The sequence below is a fragment of the Caloenas nicobarica genome, chromosome 10, assembly GCF_036013445.1.
Source record: "Caloenas nicobarica isolate bCalNic1 chromosome 10, bCalNic1.hap1, whole genome shotgun sequence".
In the NCBI taxonomy this organism is placed as follows: domain Eukaryota; kingdom Metazoa; phylum Chordata; class Aves; order Columbiformes; family Columbidae; genus Caloenas; species Caloenas nicobarica.
The window spans coordinates 4,636,620-4,651,312 of record NC_088254.1 but is presented as its reverse complement, the minus strand read 5'-3'; the positions used below and the strand labels follow the sequence as shown (position 1 = coordinate 4,651,312).

At 38.7% G+C, this 14,693-nt stretch overlaps 1 protein-coding gene across 2 annotated transcripts in view; it reads right to left on the bottom strand.

Moving 5' to 3' along the window:
- TMEM266 (transmembrane protein 266) overlaps positions 1 to 14,693 on the bottom strand; it is a 92,763-nt gene that overhangs the window by 71,015 nt on the left and 7,055 nt on the right. Inside the window, exon 1 of one of the 2 annotated variants that reach the window (XM_065642149.1) lies at positions 14,377 to 14,429. The exons of the other annotated variant lie outside the window; for it this stretch is intronic. The gene's annotated coding sequence lies outside the window, so the exon portion shown is untranslated. Of the gene's footprint in view, positions 1 to 14,376; positions 14,430 to 14,693 lie in introns of those variants that run through there. 2 annotated transcript variants of the gene reach the window in all.

The following is a 14,693-nucleotide window of genomic DNA, read 5'->3' as shown; positions in this document are numbered from 1 at the left end:
TCTGATGGAGAAATGTTGTACACCGGACAAGTTTATGCAACAGATTCTGCTACCCCAGAGTTCAGTCTGGGGAATATGTAAAGGAGACGCATTTGAAAAAGCTTTGTTTGCTCACTATTTTCTTTAAAACAGAAAATCATAAAGAAAACAGGACAACCCAACCACACTGGCCCACGGAAAAAAAAAAAAATAAAAAAATCATTATCCTTCAATGTTCTGTGCTGTTGTTCCCAAGCATCCACCAGAGCAAGTCCGGGGAATTCTGCCTCTTTTGGCACCAGACAGAGAAAAGCTTTGGCCACTAGTGTGTGACCCAACGTAGCAGTCATCCTGCCACCCTTCACAGCTCTATTTTAGCGGTATCTTATTCAGTACATCAAGTCCCATGACCCATATCCAATAAGGAGGTTCCGTCTAATACACTGATCAGATAAAAGGATGCTTTTCAAGCAATGGTTATGCAAGAGATCCATACTGCAATGCAAGCCCTGAAACACTAAACGAATACTAAGTTACAAATAAAACATATTCTTGCTCTTAAACCCATAACAGAGATCAGCCACCTGCTTGAAACAGAACTGTGTCTACTACATCTGCAAATGGAGACTTTTGTTAAGATTTATCAATTCACCTTTACTAAAATTAAAAAAACAACTTTACCAAGATAGAATCACTAACATTTCTAGGAAGTAGGAAACTCAGTAAAATGTTTCATAAGACAGATGAGAGCAAGGAAGCTACATCTGCATTAGCTTCTGGATTAAAAACACGAATCACAGAATCACTGCAAAGACCAATAAGGGGTTTAAAGAGGCAATACCTTGTGCTCATTTAATTCTCATCTTCATAGCTCCAAAACACTGGTCCTTAAAACTACTCTCTTGTATTATCCTTCTCATTCTCAATATACTGATTTCAAAAATGAGATTGACAATTGACAGTTCATGACCTCTTGAGTTTACAACATTCAAAAAACACAGGACAGAAAGCTTTCTGATGATATCAAGCATCTGTTCCCAGTGAGAGCTGTCAAAGGCATCCACTGCAAACTTCACTGCAAAATTGAGACAGGAAAGACACCAGGATGACAATCTGAATTCTATGATTTTTAAGGTCTAAGTCTTTCAGGGCAAGAAAAACTGGCCCATTGTTATTCACATGCTACTTAGAGACACATTAGGTAAAGTGACATAAACCTTGCTTAATCTAATTTGAGACAATGGTTGCTGTAATAAGATCAAACAGTTTTGAACAAGTATATACTAAATAGCTTATAAATATAGGTTGGTTTAACAGACCTATCATACTTATTGAGATACTGAAGACAGGATCTTTTAGGAAAAAATTGAAAGATAGATAGCATGAGAAACGAGGAATGCTTCAGGACATTAAAACTTCTCTCTTGAATCCAAGATGAACAAGTTTTTGAAAAAATATTCCATTAACAAGTAATTTTTTTCCTTTTTTTTTAAAATGCACATTATGCTTCTTTAACAACTGGTAATAAAGAAACACTCTCCTACAATTCACAAAACAGACATGTGTCCAAACCAAGCGTAATGAACTTCAGAGAATACTCAGAGAGAAGTGTTAGGCAGCATCCAAAGGCTAGAAAAATAGCTGCCAAGTACAGGCAGGCCAAAACACAGTGCACTCCCATCCAAGAGCAGAGCACTTCTGACTCCTACGGGACCAAGACAATCAGTGAGTTTAGATCAGTTCAGGCAGCTATGCACTTTTAACGCATTTTACCACTAAGTTGTGCAGTGCTGCAGATGGCAGGCAGAGCACACATTTTATAGGGCAGAACTAATTTCTCCTGTTTTCAAAAAGAGCATGGCCCATTTCGAAAGTCCCAAGGAATATCCATGCTATAGTGTGATACGTAATTGTAGCACACATCAAACTTTCACCCATGTAAGGAATCAATCTATTCATTTTCCATTAAATTACTATGCCTGTCTTGTAAAAAAATATGATAAAACATGAGCCATAAAAATTAAAGACACAAACTTTTTCCCCCTCTCTGCTTTTAGAGGAAATGTCTTACTGAAAGAAAAGATCGCTTTACTGTGTCCAGGACAATAGTTTTCCTGTTCGGATTAGAGAGATGGATTATAGCAGCTCATGCTGAGCTAGCACTGGTGCAGCTGGACTTTGATACTAGTTGCCAGGCTGGCTAGTTTACAGCTAACTCAGGTACAGCTGGACAAATGGCAGTCTGCAATGCGGCAGCAAATTAACTATTTAACTCAAACCAAAATCCTTTTTCCCTACTTACTGAAAAACAGCTGCTGACAAACTATGGATTTGGCATTCTATCACGTGCAATAAGATTTGCTGCAAGTATCTAAAAATATACTTCATGGCTGACAGCCCAAGGAACGGATCAATTAAAGTTCAAGAGGTGCATTTTACAGTCCAGATGTTCTCAAACTGGGCTCCATTGACAACTTACAGAGATGGTTGGTCACATTATGCTGATTTTTTTCCCCTTTGCCGTACCAGTTTGTGTCCAAAAGATAAAAAGTACAATTCTTAAAAAAAATTCTCCTTAAACATTTTCTCCTTTTGCTACAGTTAGCATAAAAATATCACAGCAAATCAATATGATGAGAAGCTGTCCCAGAGACAACTTGGTATACAGTATGAATCAAACTTGAACCTCTGCAGTGGTATGACCTTAATAAGAGCTCTGAAAGCATGAAAATTACAAGATCCACGTGTATACACATAAACTCTAGATAATAACAAAAATTCCACAGGGCAAACACACTTTTCCTAACATGACCCACACGCTTTTTCAGTAGATCTGGTGTCAAAACTTGGGCAAAGACAGGGAAGAGCAAGAGATCTTACTTGCTTATTTAAGGAAAAGCCTGATAGGATTTTCTAGGCAAGTGGATTGCAACAGTGAATAGTATTACTCCATCTTAATTTATTAAATACTCATGCCTGAAAGGTTTTCTCCAACACTCCAGTTATAAATAATTCTAAAAATGCAAAACTATACCTTGGGGAAGAGATGAGAAGTAGTTTAAACACGCATTTATCCATGCACTGAAACAAACACAAAACTATCTCAAAACTGACAAGAATCTAAGCTTGGATACAACACTGTCATATGTCTTGTATAGGGGATATCCATAGCTAGAGTATGTGTATCTTCATCTGTCTTTTCATTTGGATGTTAAATTAACAATTGGCAACTTGAATGCCACTGACACCAAATGCCATGATAGGCGAGAAAGGAAGCACCTAGGTCCAGCATGTCAAATCAGTAGCTGTTGCTACATATATCTTTCCTTGCTCAAATCACAAGAATCCTTCTAGTTCAGTCCTTTGGGGGTAAAAGGAAGAAAGTGCTTAGATTGATATAAGGAAAGTAATTATAAATTAAGTACCATGTAGCTTCATTGCCTATAGCAGAGAAGTGAAAAACAGGTCATGTACAAAACCTTGATATATCATTTTTTATTTTGATCTTTTGGCTTTCAAGTCCTTCCTTTCTCCTTCCCTTGCAAAGGCACACACTTCTCATAGGAGTGCAAATCTGTAAAATCCCAACATAGTCTCTGAGGCTGCTCTGTTGCATTTCCCAGAAAGCAGCCTTACTTTTGCCAAGTCAGAAAAATCACTGATCCGTCATCTTTGCTACCTGTTATAAGGCAGAGGACTAAAGCAAAGTTCAAGTGTTCATTGTTTTTCCTTGGAAAACTGCTCTGCCACTTCAGTCTGTTCCATCTCTCCTTCCCTAAACTGGAGAACTTTTACCCTTGGCTTCACATCTCTGCTCCAGTCACAGGGCTGCTTGGTGGTAGCAGAACATGCATTACCTTCTGGGCTTCTTTCAATCCTTAATAATCCAGATAAACTCCTTGCTCTTATTGAAACACTAGTATGCTTTGGATTTTTTCCTTGAACACCAACAACTCAGACTCTTGCCCATCATTTCACTTCATTCTCAAGTAACCATTTTTAATGTAAGCCACAGCATTCTGTCAACTTCTGCAGTGAACATGGATTTGTTTTCACCTAGAATTTCATATCTTTGCAACATGGATCAACAGCTTCATGCATCGCCCACTACACCAGCATTTCAGACAACACTCTGCTAGCAGATTCTTTCACAGACATGCTACCAAGTCATACCAACTCACAACTATTGCTGTGGCTAAAGATGGGGTTTGGTTGAGAAGTCGAGAAGCTATTTCCTTAGTTCACCATGAGTTTTGATGTTGTCTGAAGGCCTATGGAGATCATGGTCACTGTCGTCTTTGTCCCTACTTTTCACATGACTTTTGGCACTTAGCTATATAGAGCAGGCAGATCCCTTTATGTACGATAAATGCTACAATCACTGCCATCTCCTTAGGGAAGGCAAAGAGTGCTGATCACACTAAATGGGTATATGGCTCACACTGCAAACACAACTTCGCTACTGCAAGGCAGACTGATGTACTGCAGGCTAGACAGCCACAGACACAGAATACAGGTTTTGATTCACTGAGTATGCTGCACTTGATACAATGAAACTATTACTTTGGGTGAGTTTGATCACTTTCGTTGTCCTTTAATGACATTTTATCACCGTATTGTTTTTCTTTTTAACTCCAGCTTGAGAGACAGAAAATGAGATGCTTGTCTTAAGCAGGATGAAATCTAGAGTAAAATGCTCCGTTGATGATCACCTGTTACCCAGCCCTTCTAAGCAGAGTGCTGAAGTAATTTTACCAAGCTCATAGTTACCTTCAAGCACAAGCTTACATGAGCACCCAGAGAAACATGCAGGCTTACCTTAGATCATACTCTGACACAAATGCAAAAACTATCAGCTATTGACACTGCAGTCAGTAATTTCCTATTCCACCTTAGGATCTCAAAGCATTAAAAAGCCTACATAATTATTCATAATGTAGAAGTACTTTCTTTTCTACACATAAGTAAAATAAAGTACAGCGTGTGACAAAGATGTCATTTCTCTTGTAACTCTTACTTGCATGTCTTAATCATACACTTGTTCTCCTTTTTTTTTTTTTCCTCCCTTTCTGCCCACAAGCACTTTGGGAAGCTTCTAAACTGTTTTATTCTTCAGGTCATTTTTTGTTTGTTTCAGTTTTTAATATAGTCTATGTTTAAATAGCATGCATGGTCCTAAGCGTTGACACAGACAAACACTCATCCAAAGTTAAATTCAAGAAACAAAAAAAAAAAATCTCTTAAACACTTTCAGAACTGCTGGTAGCATACAGTAACTAGAAGTGTGACATGCACAGTAGAATAGGCAGTTTCTGCTGATGTAAAAGCTTTTATGGAATGCTGCTCTATTTAGTTCTTACATCAGCTGGATAACAGATGATTTAAAATACAAATATTCTATATCATATACTTCAAACCTAGGCTCTGAATGCAAACAGTGCCATTATCTGCTTAACAAAACCCAATTATTCAATGAATAATCAAGCTACTGTGCAAGGTCTGAATGCCTACAATATGTTATTTGATAATATGGTGTCTTCTGACCTAGACAGAGCTGCCTACAGTATGTAATTAAAGGCTTCAGATATATTATGTTCCTCTCCTGCCAAATGCTGTTCGTGCAGTATGCTTTATATACCCAATGAAAATAACAGAAAAACAGTCTGTTTCAGGCTGAAGTGCTGTGTTAAACTGTTTAAACAAAACTAGTATACAGCCCCAATATCAGATGTTCTTCTAGGGAGGTACCACCACTACCACCTGTTTTTCCTCCAATACTAAATCCTCCATTTTATAATTTAATATTTTGAAAACTGGCCTTCCCTTTTTCTATTTTCATTCTATGGTAAAAGCACTCTGCATTGCTTTATGATAGCATCATAATCAAGATAAGTATTTCATTACATTAGACATCACCTGGAGAGAAAGCTCCTGTCCCATACAGCCAACAACAAAAAGTAGCTTTTAAAGTCATTTTTAAAGCCTGTGAAACACAGACACTAGCACACGAAGTTCTCCCTCTCTTGACAAAATGAACTGTGCAAGTCTGTACTTCCCAGTCAATTTATCCAATGTACCTTAGTCCTTATGTAAAGGTGTGAAGCAGAAGAAAGCTTACTTCACGTGTTCACTCAGTCTATGAAATCTCTCCACCAAGGCAGTCTGTGAAAGTGCTAGTTATTAATAACAGTGTTTTTAGATAGGGATGTGGATCATTTCTCACTAGATGATACACTTCACTTAACCCAGCAAATATCAACCTGATACTAGCTGACACCAGTCACCTAGACACTCCAAGAACTGGCTGCATTTCCAAGTGTGTCAAAGAAAAACCAATTAGTCTTTGTTTGCTAGTCCACTGCATCCAATGCTTTTGTATTCAGGCCTCAGCAGGTTACCAGCTGCTTTCACTACAGTCCTCCCCTTCCCTCCAAAAAAGGGAAATCATCTTAGACTGAAAGAAGTTCTTCAAAAGCAACAAGTCTATCTAATCTTCAGAATGAAACAGTGCATTCAGATTGGGAGCAACGTTCACTCACTAAAGGAAAAAGGACCGAGTCTCTTTCCAATAATTCCCAAATTTCAGAAGGGTACAAGGGAGTTGTACTGAGGAGCATTTTTAATGAAGAGAGAATGTAATAAAAGAAACAAACAAATAGGCAACAAAAAACACCCTTACAACTGGTCAGTATGTAGCTCAATATTCAAAGGGATATGAGAGTCTCTGAGCTCCTATTCCTCCAGCTTTTGAGGGAATCCTTTGCCTGGCACTCCAGGCCATCCCAGCATTTCAAAGAATACCTTCATTTACACATCAAAACTCCTCTGCTTTCTGGCAGGATAGGAAGCCTGGGTACCAGCCTAAAAGCAGCACTTCAGGATAACTGTTATAGTCTGTTGCTTAGCCAGAATCATGTTATTTTACCTGCACAACAATTACCTTTTCTACAGCAGAATAATAGATGCAAGAAAATGGTCAGCTCCTTCGAACTAAAGATTTTTAGTATCTTTAACTAAATCTAACCTTTCTCTAATGTTAGTCTCAAGAGTCTCTACAGTGACCCGATCCTGACTTCTAAGACCATGGAGAAACTGCCTTATCAGTTATTTCTGTCTCACAAGCAGCAGACTACTAAAGGAATTCTTCCTCATTTTCACATTAGAAAACAATAGCAGGGAGCCAGGTTTGGTAAAGATATCCACGAACCTGAGCATGTCACAGTTACATCCATCACAGATTTATCCTTCAACAAACTCCTGAATATTTAAATACTATATTTCAAAAGTCTTCAGTACAAGTCACACAACTCTGTGCATTTGAAAAAAACCTCAACCACTACACACTAATTAGTCTCTGAAGTTCTTTGATTTGGGGGCCAAAAGCAAATCTCTAGGTTTTTCCGTGCCTTTGTTGTGTGGGTTTTATTGTTTGCTTGGTTGGGGTTTCGTTTGTTTTTTCTCCTTTTGAATTGAAAAAAAAATTCCAGAGAGCACAAGTCTTTCAACATTTCACATAAGAATTATCTCCATGCAGCTCAGCAGTGATTTAACAGACGCTACCATTCAGCTGCAGACAGCAGAGCTGGCCGTCCTCAGTGATACTGCTGCTACAGATACTCAGCTATAGATCACCCATAGATAGGCCACCAATAAATATTTCCCTCTCCCAAAAACTACTCAGTATTCCCACTGTCAGCCTAGTTTCACAGCTGTGTGCTGAGGGTTGGATTTCCCTTTTGAAATACTCAGAAGATATATTATTGCACCGAATATCTCTTCAAAAACAATTCAGAGCAAGCCTCAGACTCAGGCTTTCTTGAAAAACTTACAGTGAACCTATTTCTCACTGCCTGTTTCAGTACAGGGCAAGAGCTTTCCAGAAAGCAATCTACAGTCTTAAAAAATTGACTCTTAGAAAAAAAGACAAGAAATCCCAATGCTATGTTAAAAACTTGACTGCACTTCCATTCAAAAGAAAATAAGCACTTTAAAGAATGCAGTGAACAAACTCTAGCCACTCTCCTCCCCAAAGCCAAAACTACTCTCACCAGTACACAAGCACTTCCATCTCACAGTGCACTGCAGCACTGTCCTACATAATAAATATGCAGGTAGCAATCAAAAGTGTGGATCCCTGAACTAAGCAGGAAGAAAGATGATTTCAGCTAAATTACTTGCTTCTGACTCTCTGGTTTTATTACCACCTCTTCCAGTTTACAAAATTACAGAAATTTCCATGTGGCTATATGAGAAACAAACTGTTGACTGACAAAGCAGACAATGTATGAAAGTTAGCTGTCATATATGTAAAATAAATTTTAAAACTACTTTTGGAGGTACTTTTATCTTCAGGTAAGATCTCAGCATATTTTATATATAGCCTAATTGCTTTTTCAGTGGTACTCCTTTAGATAACTAGAAGAAAGTTATTAAGATTTCAATGTTAGTAATGTGAAATCTGATGACAACAAAAATGTACAATGCTCATGCTGCCAGAGGCAATAAGACTTCTCTTTGCCAGTGTTGATCCTTGATACACAGGTAAGCAGGAGTATCTGAATAAACTCAAAATGCACAAGACATAAATTAACAAAGATTCTTAAAAGTGTCACACTTAGTCACTTAAGCTACTACTGACCAATGCATTTAGTATCTGCCATGCATTTAAAGAGACTGTCGTGCTAGGATGCAAAATGTCAACAGAATTTTTAATGACATATATACAGTACTACCTACATAACTAAGGTTTTCCTAATCATCTATCACCATTCACAATGTTCTCATTAAAATGTATTCAGATTGCAAATCCCCTGGGACAGGATATGTCTTTTATGTGTAATTTCACAGTCTGCACCACAATGAGAATCCTGGTCATTTTTGCTTTAAATACTAGCATAGCACAAGTACTTTTTAATGTAGAAGAATATTAAAAGCATTCAGAAAGCACCCTTTGTGTTCACTCTCTGTGCTTAATTCCCATTTACAGTTCAGAATAAACACTTCAGCTGTCATTTTATTAGCAGTTTTACCTACATAAGAAATTCAAGATGGGGCCAAATTTGCCTGCATAACAATTTCACAGTAAGTGGCAACCAGATGGACAGCACGCTGCCATATGCTCTCCTTTGCTGAAAGGTAGAAAAGTGAGCAAATATGAATCAGAAAAAAAAAAAAAGCAAAGAGTGTGGGGAGACAAATATCTCTGCAGTATGCCCATTAATTCATGCACACAGAACGATACATAAACTTCTCTGTGCCTTGTACCTTAGGATCTGAACTGCAGGGAAGCAATGGCAATGATTAGGGGGCAGCTAGGGAACAGCTGTTGTCTCGAGCAGAATCCTTGCTAGGCAGGTATGCCTTATTCCCTAATGAAGAGAAGGGATGAGAAAAAAGACATCACTCCACAGGGTCAATCTCTGGAAGCACCAAGAGTCAAGAGGCCCAAAAGCTGGACCCACTCTGCAGCCTCCTCTGAATTTTTTTTTGCCCAGAGATAACACGTCAAAAACTTTTACTTAAACCTTGATGCTACCCAAGTCTTGCATTGCGCTCTCAGTTGGAGCAGACAAGCTGGCCATATTATAATGTCTCCAAGGAATACCTGCCCTTTTGAGCTAGTCCTAAAAATAACACCTTTCAAAGTTAAACTTATCTATTTAATTACATTACTGCTCAGAAAGTCCTTCTTCTTAAGACCAAACAGGGGAGAAAAAAAAACAAAACACAAAAAAAACCCCAAACAAACAAAAAACAAAACAAAAAAACCCCACCACCGAACATTCAGATTTCTGGAGGTGGCAGCTGGTAACGCAAGTAGAAAAACAGTAAATATGTGCAAGAAAAATCTTCGAGGTTGCTTTTGTTTGAGATACTTGTGCAAGTTAACATATGAACCTTGACCCATTTTTCACTTTACTGTTAAAAAGATGTTTTCAAAGCTGCCAAATTTTATCAATCCAGATAAGAATGTAATTATTTATTACATGTGGGTTGTAAAATCCAGGCAGCTATTATATACAGAGAAAAATCATGAACTGCTTGCTGAGACACACCATGTGCCTCATGTTTACAACCTGGATGTTTGTTAACTTTAATTATTAGAGACAGGAGCTCCTTAGTTCACTTTAGAGAACAGTTTTTTTAAAAATTTGTACCACTGGCTAAACTGACTGGTAGTCCAAACAGTGTACTTTTCTATAAGAAATTATTTGATACACTTGAACAGAAGTATTTAAGGCAAAATACTAAAATAATTCAACAGAAAATGTCTCGCCAACTTCAATAAAATTTGTATTTTGCTATTTTTATACCTAAATTTTCATTTTCTGTTAGTGGAAAAAGCTGGTAGGCACACTTAAATATCAGACAAGAAATACTTTCCACTACAAAGACTTTTGCAACTTCGAGAAGCTCTGACAGTTGCCTCATTTGCAGGCAGCCTTTGATGTTGCCTGGAATAGCAGAGATGCTCTTTGTCTTATGGCAATCCATTCAAGTTAAACTGAACTCTTCTCACACCTACGAGCTTTTTTTAATCAAGTATTTGGTGGCCTCTCAAAAAAAGAAAATCAAACGGACATGGAGTCCCTGTACACGATGGCTGGGCAGCTTGTCCCTCTGACAGAACAGTGGCAGACAGTGTGCTATGGAGCACTTACAGGTTGCTGAAGCAAAAAAGCAGAGTGGCAGGACAGACAGCAGGAGGATGAAATAGGTCAGATTTCACCCACTGTTTCTCTAGATAAAGCACAGACCCTGAAGGTCCTTCCTCATTCACAAAATAACCACCTTACCAAGCAAGGCAATTACCCAAATTAGAAATCACTACTGAAGGTTCAAATCCCACTTAGGGATTTCTTAAGGTCCACAAGGGAAGTTTATACCTTGATATAATATTGTTTTACAAAAAGGAAAAAAAAAAAGTCACCAAAACCCACAATACTAAGAGGTTCCGTGTCAGGAACTAATTTGCAAGGTGGTCATTTGGGTTGAAAGTTAAGCTATTGAAAATTAGGAAGCATATTTAAAAGAGCCTATAACTTAAGTTCCATTTGCACTGGATCCTCTTTTTAACTGTTAAGATCACATACTATTTTTCCTGTAAATCGTTGGCTCATTCAGTGAACAGCATAGCTCACAACACAGAACTGCATTTGCACCACCTTAAACCAGACATTTTCCCACTTACAGGTCTGACATTGCAACCAAAATATTTGAACATACATTTTCAAATTTAGCTTCGTTTGTGTATAATGCTATAGGTGTACATGCTGCTTTACACGATGCAAGGAAATATACAGTAATCACAACGAAAAATTTTACAGTTGAAATATATCAAAGCAACACTGAGCCTTAGACAAGATAAAATGGTAGGGAGAAAGAGGGAGAACTTATTTATGCTGTAAGTATTACGATTTTGAATAAAGCAAGAAATAAGCCAACACTGCATTTTATAATGCTTAGTTAATGGCAAAAGTATCATTAGAAAGTCTCCACTGCTACTTGAGTTTACTAGAAGGCCTATCTTTCATTATACTCATGCAAAACCAGCGATTTCAACAGGATTACGTGGATGTAACACAGCTCATTGTGACCTTATAACTAAATTAAGAATTAAACCCTAATACATCACTCTTGTCAAGCCAAATCCTAAGCCCAGCAAATAGGGGGACTGAAATATGACAGAGAGACTGAAGCAAACCTACTGCTGGCTTTCACCTAGCCTCTGCCCCCAATATACCATCTAAGAATTTGGTGCAAAAAAGCTTTCTATTCACCTTGGGAAAGGATGCTCTAGAGTAAAAAAAAAAAAAAAAAAAAAAAAATCACAACAGCCAAGTTTTACCCCACAGTGACAACAAACCAACATTTCTCATTTTTCTCTTGAAGATGGAATTTTACCAACTATCCTCATGTCCACCTACACTACAAATATACTCATAAAAGTATTTACAGAGTTCAGAATTTTTTTCAAGTAAAAAAACCGCAAGCTCCCCATTTTCCAACATTGCACATTCCAGACTTGCCCTTCATACTGTTAAACCTAATAAGCGCACGGCAAATGAGTATCAACAGCGTACAGTATCAGGCTAGAACCAGTGAGGAGAGGAAAAGCAGGAATCAAATAATGGTCGTCTTCTCACATACCAACTAGCACTGAAGATTCTGCAAACAGCACTTGGCTGACACTTTTGATGATAACACACAAGGCAGAAGGGACTCCAGCTCACTCTCCTATGTCAATATTGGTTCTGCAGTAGACGCGAGGATGAAGTATTTTCCCTTGTTAAATAACCCCATTGTCCAGGAAGCAGATGAGTTGAGCACCACTACACCGACATAACACCCTATTTGTTGCTCACAGAGAGTTTTATACTACATAACACAATTCAGTTAATTGTTGTTCTCTTGGCAGATAATGCAACTAATTGACATGAATACTGATGATATTTTATTGGTAAATTTTAGTCACATCAGGATTTCATAGGGCAATGCAGTTTCTCCTCCTAATTTGGATGTAATCACATGTAATAATACCAAAACCATGCTCTTGATAGTGCTTGAGGTTTTGCTAGTCCTGTGTCTCTGTGCTAAAAGTAATCTGTGATGCAATATTACTGCAGAGTCAGAACCTGCAGTGTATAGACCATAAGAGATGAAACATCAAGCTGCCAGGTAGCCAGGTTTCAGGGAGTCACCACTGAACCCAAGTTGGAATAAGAGCACAGGAGCACCTGGGGCTGGGAGAGGGGATGTATAATTAGCTGTACACATCTTTTATAAGGCACCTTCAGAATTATAATCATGTGTACACAAAACTAACCTTTGGGAACAGACACAGTGATAGGGAAAACAGCTATACTGTGCATCATGTTCTGCATTTATGCTGTCAGTCACAATCTGAAAATATTTCAGCTGAGTAGCAGGCTTGCACTAGCTCTTGCACTGCAAGCACACATAGCTCACATCTTAATTTTCCTACTGACCTTTTCATAAACTGGTTGGAATTAAGATCTTCACCTCATCTGCTACTCCAGTTCCGAAGCTGGAATAGCTGCTGCGTACTTTTGCTACATGCCATCTTTGCCTACTGTTGTCTTCAGCGTAGTCACTACCTGCTAACCACATCTAACTTTTTGTACAACTTACACCTCTTTTTACCTTCCAAGTAAAAACCTCACCTTGCACTAAACAAAGGCAAGCTAATTTTGCAATTCAATGGGTAGCATAAGGACAGACCTGCAAAAACTCCACGTTCAGAAATTGACAGGAATGAGTATGTGTGTGCATTGCTTCAGGAATACGGACTCTTTACTCATATAGTCACTTCACTGACTGCAAGCATACTTTTAACAGTATTTAGGAACCAAAACATGTTTGAAGTAGTACACACTTGTTTCTTACTCTGCATCCTCTGTAAATGAGAAGTATTCCTTCTCTGCACAGAGTATACTGCCTTACAATACAGATACCGTTCACAAGATCAAGTAACAGCTTCTCCCATACAAAATAATAGCTGCATAATATTAATCACAATACCTTGTTGCAAAGCACTTATGTGCTACTATTTTACAGTCTAATTTATAATCCTCCCCTAAGATGCCCATACTACTAACAACCCTTTTACAAGTGTCCTGCAGGAACTTGCAGCATCTTTACAAGAGCCACCAGAAAACCACTGAGTGTTGTCTCAATCGATCCATATTTGGGAAATAATATTTACAGCACATTAAAAAATACACAGGTTGATTACTATTCTTCATTTGTGCAAATTCAGTAATAAGACTTGCAAGAAACATAAGAATCCTGACTGACACATGAAAACCCAGCAATTTCTGACTCTATATGCCTATAACATGACAGGTGCCCTGTGTTCTGACAAATGAGGCTTCTCTGCTGACTGCATTCACAGCTGTAAATATCCCTACATCATTAGCCATTTTACTCCTTTTACCTATACAATCTTTTGCAGCTGTTACAATGCTATCAGGTGCATGCCCTATTTAATAGGGAGCTTGTACAAGAGCAAAGAAATTCCGCTTGGGACACATTTAGCAGATCCTCTTCCTAACTTCATTACACTAACAAACTTTGAAGCCACGCATGTTCACGTACTATTTTCCTTACGTAAAGTTACCATAACATGCTATCCTCTTATAGCACACAAATCCTCACAGGTTACAGATTTCACCTCTATAGATATAACAAAAAAAGGCCTATTAGGTTTACTAGTTTTTCACAAAAGGCAAACCAAAAATTCCCTGCTCAAGAGCAGCCTAAAGGGATTTCAACTTCCAAAAAGACACTACTGCTCCTTTTCTCTTTGTGGCAAGCAATGATGCTAGTCTAGTACAGAAGGTTTCCAAGAAGAGCTGCAGCATCTTATAGACTTACAGCACTCTCGATGAAGAAACCGTTCAAGTGGCCGTCTCGCAGAGGTATTACACGTCAGGTGGGATTTCACACAAAGAATAAAGGCGACTTTTACGCTAAGGCATTATCGGGGTTATTTGTATTCCAGAACCGCACGCCAGAAGTTGGCAGCCCGCGCCCGTCCTGAGGCGCAGGGCCCGTAGGGGTCTGGCTGCGGGGGGTGACTGCGGGACGAGGGGCGCCCGGCGGCCCCCCCAGGCGCCTCTCCCGAGGGAGCAGCGCCCCAGCGGCGCGCGCCGAGGCGGCGGCGGCCCCGCAGCACAGGCGGGCACGGCCCG